The sequence below is a fragment of the Echinops telfairi genome, unplaced genomic scaffold (assembly GCF_000313985.2).
Source record: "Echinops telfairi isolate 266 unplaced genomic scaffold, ASM31398v2 ScPeMD7_3533;HRSCAF=4204_1, whole genome shotgun sequence".
NCBI lineage: Eukaryota > Metazoa > Chordata > Mammalia > Afrosoricida > Tenrecidae > Echinops > Echinops telfairi.
Window position 1 is genome coordinate 28,815,709 of NW_022107432.1, and position 11,462 is coordinate 28,827,170.

The following is an 11,462-nucleotide window of genomic DNA, read 5'->3' on the forward strand; positions in this document are numbered from 1 at the left end:
CCGAACAGTGCGCAGGACCGCGGGCCGCTGAGGCTCGGCAGTCACACCCAGTGCGGGGAGGGCGCCGCAGCGGCTTCCTCCGAGGGAGCGTGGCAGCTCCCACCCCACCCCACAGGGTGCAGTGGACCCGGGCTCTGCTTTGTGACAGTCACCGATGCTTCTGAGGGCATCGATGGACACAAGCCCAGACCAAGAGCGAGTCGCTGGCATTGAAAGGGGGGGAGAGAGCCCGAGGAGGCCTTGGCCCAGCAGGTGGCCCTGGGCCGCGAGCTGGTGGCACAGGGACTGTCACCTGGGCCGCCCCGTGTGCGGAGTGACCGTCCCGGGCCCTCAGACTGACCCAAGGCTGCGCACTGGTTCCTTTTCTGGAGTTGCCTGCGGAATTTAAGGCCCCTATGCCGGGCCCCAGAGCGCTCCCCGGCCCATTGACACCCCCTACTCCCCCACCACCACCACCACACCACCCTGAACCAGTGGTTGCCTCGGGATGGCTCTCATAAAAGTCTATGCTGACTCACCGCGACCCCATAGGGCAGGGAGCGCGCCCCGTGGGATCTGAGGTTCTTCACAGGTACAGAAAGCCTCATCTGATGATTTCGAACTGCTGGCCTTGTGAGGAGCAGCCCAAGTTCGTGGCCACTGTGGCTCCTGCCATCTCTAACCAGGATGTGGGAGGGCAGCTCCTTCAGAAGAAGCGCGGTAGGGTTGCGGGTTTTCCGGTACATTTTAATTTTAAAGATCTAAAGTCTTGGACTTGGGTTTCAATATGGCAGCTGCCAGTTGGGAGGGCAGCCTGGCCTCCTTCTGAAACTTGGGCATCGCTGCCTCCTGCCCTCAGTCACAGCCAGTGACCCCAAAGACGAGCCTTAAAACCATAATCACGGACACGGAGGGCGGTCCCCGAGGCGGGATGTGGCAGGACACAGCACGCCACAACCCGGCACGAGCAGCCACAGGTAAAAGTGGCCTCTCGGCCCGGGCCGCCCAGGCGCTGGGCCACACCTGCTTCGCACATGGTTGCACAGGCTCCAGGTGTGTGAGGGGACACACACGACACTCTTTAGAAAAACCCAGCACCTATGTAACCTGCCACTTGAGAGAAACCCCTTGTTCTGCGTTACCTGGGGTGCAGCAGCTGCAAGACTGCGGGGCCGACCCTGGGTCAAAACCCAAATCAAACTCACTCCCAGCCCGTTCCAACCCATAGTGAGCCAATAGGGCAGGGTAGACTGCCTGCGGGCTCCTTAAAGTTTACGCAGCAGCTGGGGAGTTTGAACCGCAGCCCACGTGGTGAGCAGCTCACTGCACCATGAGCGCTCTTGTTAGGTTTCCCAGGTGTCCTAAGAGGAGCCATGGCTAAGAACCACCAGGTGAGCATGTCCCGGATGCTGGAACCTACCCAGTGCCCCATCTCCATTTAGTGTTAAGGGGTCACGGAAAGAACTGTGTACCCCGCCACCCCCAAACAAATATGTGATGGTATCCTAACTCCTACAGTAATCACTTTCCCCAGTGCAGCTGATGGAGTCGGCCAGGTTGGCACTTCACTTCTGAGTCCCGTGAAGAGCAGCCCCGAGCAGTGAGACAAGACCATCAAGGGGCCAGGAACAGCCCCGCGGCCCATATGGGAAGGCTCCACGTGGCTGAGACCCTGGCGGGATTTCAGGCCTCCCAAACTACAACAATTTAACTGCTTCGGACACATTTCTGCTGCAGCTACCGCGAGGCAACTATGCCATGGGGCAGAGGCCAGAAAGGGGAAGTGTGGCCTCAGAGGGCTATCAGACAAGACGGGGCCTGACTTGGGCCCAGGGCACCCCTCCCTGCCATCCAGAGGAAGTAAGGGATCTCAGGGCCTGGGAGGGATAGCCCATCATCCGGTGTCCACTCCTCAGAGCCACTGCCCTGCTCACCACAGGCCTCCCATACAGACCACCACCACCCCCGCTCACTCTGCCAGGCCCAGCTCTCGGCCTCCACAGCACTGCCCAGGGAGCGCCTGGCTGACTAGGTTGCTCTCAAGGAACGCCTGACCTGAGCCCCACAGCCCTGGGCACACGTCCCTCATCCACACTCCAGCGCGGAGCTCTCAAACCTCTGGCTTTCTGCAAACGCATTGAGTTTGCTCAGGAGCCTGCAATGTGGTGAGGGCTTCGCAAGACTGCTCATCCTTGTCCACTTGGTGTCCTCTGGGCGGCTGAGAGGCCCGGCTGGGCAGCCCGTCTGTCTGGTCTCTCCACACGGTCTCTCCATCCTGGCGGTATCAGGGTCCCTCTGACCGATGGGCTGGTTGATATTTATTGTGGTGAAATTCACAACATAAAGCCATTTTAAACAAACATTTCACTCACAGAGAGGTGCAAGCACACACACCCCCACACCCCCAAAAGCAGGCAACCACCCCCAATGGAAGCCTTGTGCTCAAGAAGTGGTGGTCCCTCATGCCCTCCTCTCCACCCCTGGGGGCCACCAATCTGCCCTCAAACTTCCCAGAGTTACCTTTCCCAGCGACTTCACACAAACGGGATGGTGACTCTCTGGAGTCTGCCCCCACCCCCCCTTACGAGGTGTGATATGTTAAGGCTCAGCCACCCCCCCACGGCTGAGCAGCACGTATGTACAATTAGCGTACTCATAGCTTGGCCGCCACTTGGGTGGTCTCCACCTTTGGGCCAATGGCACAGTGCTGCTCTGATCACCCCACGGGGAATGAGAGCTACAAACCAGAAGCAAGCCCCTTGCTGCGGAGTCCATTCCCACACCAGGTAGCCCAGGAGGCAGGGCACGTGTTAGGACCTGTTTCTTGGCCTCACTGTAACTCAGTCTGAGGAACCACCAAACTGGCCCCACAGCAGCTGCACCATGTTCCCATCAGCGGTGGATGGAGGTTCTGCCTTCTCCACATTCTCACCATCACTTCTGATATTGTCTCATTTTTACGACAGTCAGCCCAAACCCCATAGCTGCCAAGTTGACTCACCGCACAATGTCCCACAGGGTTTCCCTCCCTGGAATCTTGACCAGAGCGGACTGCCACATCTTTCCCCACCAAGTGCAAACCTCGTAGCCATCCTAAACCTATAGGCTTCAGGTCAATTCCAAAACACCAGTCTATAGTTCTCCTCAACCCACAGCCATTGAGTCGATGCGGCCTTGTGACCCTAGAGGACAGGGTAGAACTGCTCTGTGGGTTTCTGAGACGGCAACGCTCTATGGAGTAGAAAGCCTTGCCTTTCTCCCAAGGAGCAGTTGGTGGTTTTGAACTGCTAACCACCATGCCACCAGGGCTCCTCTTAGTCCTAGAGGGGGTGCAACAAGTCCCTGGGTGGTACAAACAGGTCTCACTCTCCTGCTAACCCAAAGGTTGCTGGTTCAAACTCAAACACTTTAGACCTGGTTTGAACTGTCGATCCTCTTGGCTTATGTGCAAGAAAGGATTGCTAATCTGCTTCCATTATGACAGCCAAGAAGCCACAGCAAGTCTGCTGTCACACACAGGGTCGCCATGATCAGAACCAACACAGAGAATGCTGTGGGGAGGTGCCATGGAGTCAAACCTACCTCACAGCGGGCCCATGGACCGGAGCATCACGCGGCCCTGCCCTGTGCTGCCCTCAACTGCGGCTGGTTTGGCCTTTGGTGCAGCCACTATGTCGCTTTATGCATTAAGGGACTTCTGCTTTTTACCGACCTTCCAAGCATGGTGTCCTCCTTCATCAACTGGTCCCTCCTGATAACATGTTCAAAGTGCCTAAGTCAGTCTTGCCATCCTCACTTCTGGATGTACTGCTTCCAAGACAAATCTGTTCAGTCTTCTGGTCAAACACCAGAACCACAGTCACCTGGAACCGTGCAGACGGCCACACCTTTCCCCGGCAGAGCAGCTGGTCGAGTTGGACTGGCCTCTGGGTTTGCAGTTACACACTTTCAACAACCAGGATGGCTCTTCCGCTAATCTTCGCGTCCTTTCTGTCTTCCTTACCCACTGCCTGGCCCTCACGCACAGATGAGGCGACGGAGACTGCGTGCTTGCGTCCCGCTCCCTTTAGTCAGTCCTCAGTCACATCTTTGCTCCTTAACACCTTAACGGGGTTTTTTTCAGACTTGCTCGATGATTTCTTGACTGCTACATCCATGGACATTGACAGTGAACCCAACACGATGAAGTCCTGGACGACGTCGGTGTGTCTATCAGTCCCGTTGTGGCCTCTTTACATCACGCTGTACTCACACTGAAGGCTGCAACCCCAGCTGCCCGGCCTCCCTGATTTCGGCACATCCTGGTGTGTCACCTGCATGTCACAGGTGGTTAATGAGCCTTCCGCCGATCCTGCTGCCGCATTCTTCTTCCTCGCATTCTTCTTCCTCGAGTCCTGCTTCTGGGCTCACTTGCTCCGGGTGAGAGGATACAATCCCGACACACACTGGGCTCCCCTTGGCTTACATACGGGTTCCTCGTGAGCACAGTGAAGTGCACAGTGAATTCCCATTCGTTGCATGAGCAATATTTTCTGCTTTCCGCCAAGATTCATTTGACACCAGCAGCGACAGCCCTCATCCCACATCATCTAACTACAGCTGGAATTTCTGGCTGCAACCAGTTTGGGATTCCTTAGGCCAAAATTTACTTTCATGTGCTGTGCTATTGTTTGAGAATGTCCACATTCCGTTGGGTTACTTTTCTTTGGAACGGGTACGCGGATGGACCTCTTCCTGTCAGGCCGTGGTCAGGGAGCTGTCTTCTAGGCACAGACACGGCAGCATTTCCAGTGCTGAGCCACTTCTCTGGGTGTTCCCTCAATTCCTGCGGCCAGCTTTTCACTAATGCCTGCGCTGCAACTGAGACTTCATCCTTCAACCCCGTTGGTTCCTGATCATGTGCTCCCTCCTGACATGCTTGACAGCCAGCCGCTTCTTTTCTGGTACACTGATGCTTGTGTATTCCATTTCCTTCTGTATTTTGCCCACAGAATCTTTCAATATTGCAACTCAAGGCGTGGGTTTTTTTTCTTCAGTTCTTTCAGCTTGAGAGATTTTGAGCTTGCTTTTCCCATTTGGTTTCCTAACTCCGGGCCTAGACTCCCTGGCGGTAATCCCAAGTGTGGCTCCAGGTAAATGTTAACTGTCAGAATTTTTATCATACCTGGAATGTCTACTAGAGAGATTAAAGTAAGTAGTTTCTTAAGAATTACAGGCCTACAATATAAAACAACATTTTATGCAAAACAATGTATCACTTTGGGTACAAAATTACTGACATAATCAGACCGCCAGGGAGGCTGGGGTACTTGTACTTTTTCTTCTCAAGCTGCCCTTTGACATCGGTTTAACACTGACTTCCTTATTCCTTCCTTTGCCCTGGCTGCTTATGTCCAAGAGCAGGTTTCAGAGCCTCTTCTGACAACCATTTCGGTTCTCCCCCCCCCCCTTTTTGAAACTTTTTCTTGTGAATTAGGTGGTCTGCCTAGGTTCACACCCAGCACTCCATACAAACTCGGATTCAACGCTTCCATTGCAATCCCCTCCATTGACTATAGATGATCCCCCTTCTTCCCCAACTCTAACTGTGGTTGAATGCTGCCTTTTGCATCTTCAATGGTCGCTTCTTCGCAGTCTCTCCTGTCTTTTGAAAGGCCCTTTGCTTTCATCACGTACGAGGTCTCTGATGTCACCCCTTATTGTGCAGTGGGTCTGGTCTACTCTTAAGATGGTCTCTAATCCGAATTCTACCTTGCAGGTCTGGCTGGACCAGAGGATGTACACTGGTACAGATGGGAACTGGAAACACAGGGAATCCAGGGCAGATGATCCCTTCAGGACCAGTGGTGTGAGTGGCAATACTGGGAGGGTAGAGGGAGAGTGGGTTGGAAAGAGGGAACCGATTATAAGGAACTATATGTGACCCCCTCCCTGGGGGACAACAGAAAAGTGGGTGAAGGGAGATGTCGGACAGGGCAAGATATGACAAAATAATAATTTATAAATTATCAAGGGCTCATGAGGGAGGGGGGAGGGGGGAAAGTGGGGAAAATGAGAACCTGATGCCGGAGGCTTAAAGGGAGAGCAAATGTTTTGAGAATGATGAGGGCAATGAATGTACAAATGCGCTTTACACAATTGATGCATATGTATGGATGGATGGTGATGAGTCGTATGGGCCCCTAATAAAACGATTAAAAAAAAAAAGATGGTCTCTAAATTCAAGTGGGACTCTCACAGACTTGAGTTTTCTTAGGATTCAACTTGCTTGAACCAGACTGATTTGAACTTAAGCTTGCTTATGTGCAGCTGATGGTCTGTTCTGACCTCAAATGATGAGCTACTCCATCGTCTCCAAAAATTCAATGAATGAGATTCCCGTGCATCCATCTGCTGAGGTCCGCATGTGTACAACAAGAGGGCTTCAAAGGGTTTGTAGAAAAATGCACGCTCTTCATTGCACCCTTCCACAGACGGTCCCCTCCTCTCATACTGTTACTGTTCACGCATAAGGCATAACTAAGCTGCTAGTTTGCAAAATTCTATCCCGTGATCTCTGGTCTTGTCACCAAGGTCCCATTTTCCAGCTCTGGATCAGCCTTCTGCTCCCAACTCTTGCATTCCATCCTCAGTAATGATCTACGCATCTACACTGCATGTTTGATCCATTCCGACTATAGACTTTGGTTATAATCTGTACTTTCTTCAAGCTAAGCTGCTACCTGCAAGGTTAGCAGTTCAAACCCACCAGCTGCTCCATTGGTGAGAGATCAGGGTTTCGCCTCTTGTAGACTTACATCTGTGGAAACCCACCAAGGCTGCGTACACCATCCTACACAGTTGCTAAGAGTCACAATCAACTCATTGGCAGTGAATTTGGGTATTGGTGATGGGCAAATGCATTTTAAGTCTTTATTAACTTCTTTATAGGCATGGCTATTATTCTGTCACCGAGAACATCGCGCTTCAAAATAGATCTTGAGATGCTTTTTCTGACGATAACTATGACATTGTTCTCCTCACGTTGTCCTTCCTGACATGGTGGATCAGGTGCGTCCCATTCACAATGGTGAATAACGGTCCACTGTAGTGCCTCGGATATTGACCTTGACATGGTCAATTTCATGTTTTATGTTTTCCACTTTTCTTTTTGGTGCATTCTAACTTCTGATTATTAATGCGTGTTTGCAGCCACTAGTTCTGCCCCATCAGCAAACCTCCCTCAGGCCACGCCGTCAGTGGGCTTTCCTCTGACGTGGCAGCTCCTCCCCAGAAACCTCCACCACAGGGCTCGCCTGGCACTGGATCAAACAGTGCTTCCACTGTGACCCACAGGGTTGTCACTGGCCAACTTCTCCCCGGGAGGAGATGGCCACGTCCACCTGACTAGGCTGTCCGTCTGGAAGCTCTACTGAAACCTGCCCGCCACAGCCGACCCTGCTGGTTACTTTCTCATTTTTAAAATCATTGTACTGGGGGCGCGTGCAACTCTTATCACAATCCATCCATCCATCCATTGTGTCAAGCACATTTGTACAGTTGTTGCCGTCCTCATTCTCCAAACATTTGCTTTCTACTTGAGCCCTTGGTATCAGCTCATTTTTCCCCTCCCTCATGAACCCTTGATAATTTATAAATTATTTTCTCATGTCTTACACTGGCCAATGTCTCCCATCACCTATTTTTTCTGTTGTCCATCTCCCTGGGAGGGAGTTACAGGTAGATCATTGAGGTTGGTTTCCCCTTTCTCCCCCCACCTTCCCCTTCCCCTCCTGGTATGGCTACTCTCATTATCAGTCCTGAACGGTTTATCTGTCCTGGATTCCCTGTGTCTCCAGCTCTTATCTGTACCTGTGTACATGCTCTGGTCTAGCCGAATTTGCAAGGTAGAATTGGGGTAATGATAGTAGGGGGAGGAAGCATTAAAGAACTAGAGGAAAATTGTATGTTCCATCAGTGCTATACTGCACCCTGACTGGCTCATCTCTTCCTTGTGACCCCTCTGTAAGGGGATGCCCAATTGTCTACAGATGGGTTTTGGGTCTCCACTTGGCATTCCCCCTCATTCACAATGATATAATTTTTTGTTCTGGGTCTTTGATGCCTGATACCTGATCCCTTCAACACCTCATTATCACACAGGCTGGTGTGCTTCTTCCATGTGGGCTGTGTTGCTTCTCAGCTAGATGGCTGCTTGTTTACCTTCAAGCCTTTAAGAACCCAGACGCTATATCTTTTGGTAGCCAGGCACCATCAGCTTTCTTCACCACATCTGTGTATGTACCTGCTTTGTCTTCAGAGATCGTGGGAAGGTGCGCATCATGGAATGCCAGTTTAATTGAACTAAGTGTTCTTGCATTGAGGGAGTACTTGAGTGGAGGCCCAATGTCCATCTGCTACCTTAATACTAAACCTATAAATATAGGCATATAGATTTATTTCCCCATCGTCATATATTTACATATGTACATGCCTGTATTTATACCCTGTAAATGCCCTTTACCTCCTAGTTCTTTTCTCTATTTCCTTTTACTTTCCTCTTGTCCCACTATCATGTTCAGCCTTCATTTCGGTTTCAGTAATTCCTCTCGGTTACTTTGCCCTTGGTCAAACCCCACCAGGCCTCATACACCCTCTTTCCATCTATTTTCAATCATTTGTTCCCTTGCCCTGGGTTTGTTAACACCTACTTCCTTTCCCCTGCCTCCCCCTCTCCCATGTCCCCCTGGAACTGTCAGTCCATTTTCTCCTCCAGATTGTTTATATCGTCTATCTTATCTAGCTAGACCTGCAGAGATAACAATATCTCAAAAACAAGAAGGAGCAAAACAAACCAACAAAGAAAACAAAACAATAACAACCAAAAACCCCAAGGACAAAAAGAAGAAAAGCCTATAAACAGTGCAAAGTCTGTTTGTTGACTTTTAGGAGTGTTTTCTGGTCCAGTCTGATGGGGTGCCACACCCTGGCCCCACAGTCTATTTTTGGTGTTCCCTGGGGACTTCCTTGCTCTGCTCCCCTTGCTGTTGTTACACACCCTCAGTGTTTCGCCTCAGGGTGGTAGGGGCAGATGGGACGCAATTCCCACACTGTGTCTCCAGCATTGTTCCCCGGAGTGGGGGACAGTGAGGGTCAGTGAGGGGTGTCCATTCCCTACCAGGGGCACTGGTCCCGGACTCACAGCAGCATTCGAGCTATCAGTACAACAAAGGGGCTCAGGCGTGGTGGGGTCTTGTGAGAGCCAACAGCCACACCCAGGCTTTTTGCATGACAGCATTGCCCCAGCTTACCGTCTCCAGGGGGCAGTCCTGCCGCCCTTTGGGTCTCGCTTGGGAGTCACAGGCATCCCTTCTGCCACATACTGTCCACTAGAAGCAAGTCACCACGGCTGGCCCATATCCAAGGATCGGGGGTTCAACCTTGGGATGAGGCCGGCCAGCGAGTCTGCGGGTGTTTTAAAGCGATGGCCTCTCCCACCTGTCCTCAGATCACTGCTCTTCCAAGTAACAGGGACACGCACCAGAATGGAGATCTGCACAGCTTCCTACATGGACCAAGGCTTGTCCCGTGACTTAAACTTGAAAAACAAAACCCCAAACCCTTCATAGCTGATTTACGTTCAGGCGCAAGCCATGCTCTAAGCGCGGTGACACCCCGTTTTGGGGAACAATGTGAACGTTAAGTGACCAGTTCACACCCCACCTCTCCCCCAGGTGTTTTTGGGTCGGGTGCATATACAGTTTGGGCGTCCACCTTAAAAAAAAGAAAACCCGTGGCAAGTGCGGTTAAAAAGCGAACACGAGACGGAGGACGCGCAGCTGCGCACTGTACGTGGACACACAAACCTCAGCCGCGCAGGCCTGCAGCGCCTCACTTTCCTAACGAGCGCCCCGCCCCCCCCCCCATTTTGGTCCTTTGATCACCCTCACCGGATAACGGTTTTGCATATCGTGTGAGACCAAGGTTTCCCCAATCCAATCTGCCCTCTAGTAGGGTTGATCCAAATTTGTTGTGAATCATTAATATTTTTTAAAAAACTTTCATCTTCACAACTTGCTCCTGGCAGAGCCATGCAAACGTTTAGGACTGCTGTCAAGAGCAGGAGGAAACGCTACCCAGCTCTTTGGAGCATGCGCTGAGATTCCGGACACGTCCAGCACCCTTACATTACTCGGGCGTGCTCTGCTCTGTGCACTTGAACGCAGCGTCGCCTTGGTCCACGCACGGGCCGAGCAGACGCGGGCTCTGGGGGGCGAGCCCCGAGAACCACGTCTCTGTACCAGCTCACCCTTCTGAGTCGGGAAGACGCGTGCGGCCCCACACGAGCTTCTGGCTCATACACGGCTCTCCCCTGGCCCACCAGCGCGCAAGCCCCCACCCCAACTACCCCAGCTCTGAGGGAGCCCCCTGGGACCTGCACTCCCCCGCACCCCCGCCCTTGTTCCTTGGGAGAAAAGCGAGGCTTTCTGTTCCCACAACGATGGTTCACTACCTGAAGGGGCAGTTCTGTCCTGGCCGGCAGGGCCCTGGGAGTTGAAATCCACTGGATGGCAGTGGGATTTTGTTTTCCCAATAGTTTTGATATAAAATTCACGCGTTGATATAAAATGCACGTCCATAGTTGTCGCTTTTTAAAAGAGTTGCATATACTGAGTCACCAGTTCTAGTGCTCCCTCCCCCTCCACATTCAGTATTTGCTGCCCAATTCTCCTCACACCCCGCCCCGCCCCCACACCACTGATTACATCAGTTTCTGTCTCTATGCAGCCGTGATTTCTGTGCTTCATAAACTGGGGCACATAACAGAAACAATAAAAAAACAAAACAAACTGGAAGAAAAAAGTTTGAGAGACCACTGGCAATATTAAGCCAGAGAGAAATGATCTGTTGAAGAACAGAGGAGAAACTTTTAAACGGAGACATTTTTAAACCTAGAGCAAATTCAGGATGGATCAAGAGGGAGGGAGGTCAACTTACCAGGTATCATGTAAATCACCCAGTTGCATGCACCATAATCTAGTTTACAATCACCTCATAGTAAGGCGATTCTTGTCCCTCACCTGTGGCAGAAGGGAACTGCCTGAGGCTTGATCCGAACAGGTACCCTGCAGACGGATTGGGGGCTCCCAGTGTCTTCCATAACCTTATACAAATTAGATGTTCACAATTTAAGCTCTCATACCTTTCCTTCAACATATTTGGATTTTGTGGTCATCTCTGGATCACACAAGCTGGTGTGCTTCTTCCACGTGGACTTAGTTGAAGGGCTCACTTAGATGGCTGCTTGTTTGAATACAAGCCTTTAAGACCCCAGACACTATTGCACCATCTGCTTTCTTCACCACGCTTTGCTGGAGCACCGTGATCTTCGGTGATCTCTTCATGAAGGCAACTACTGAGCAGGACCATGTTGTAAGTACTGTTCTTGAATTGGGGCTAAAATTAAGTGGGGGCCCAGAATCTATGTGCGTGTCCTTGGGTTA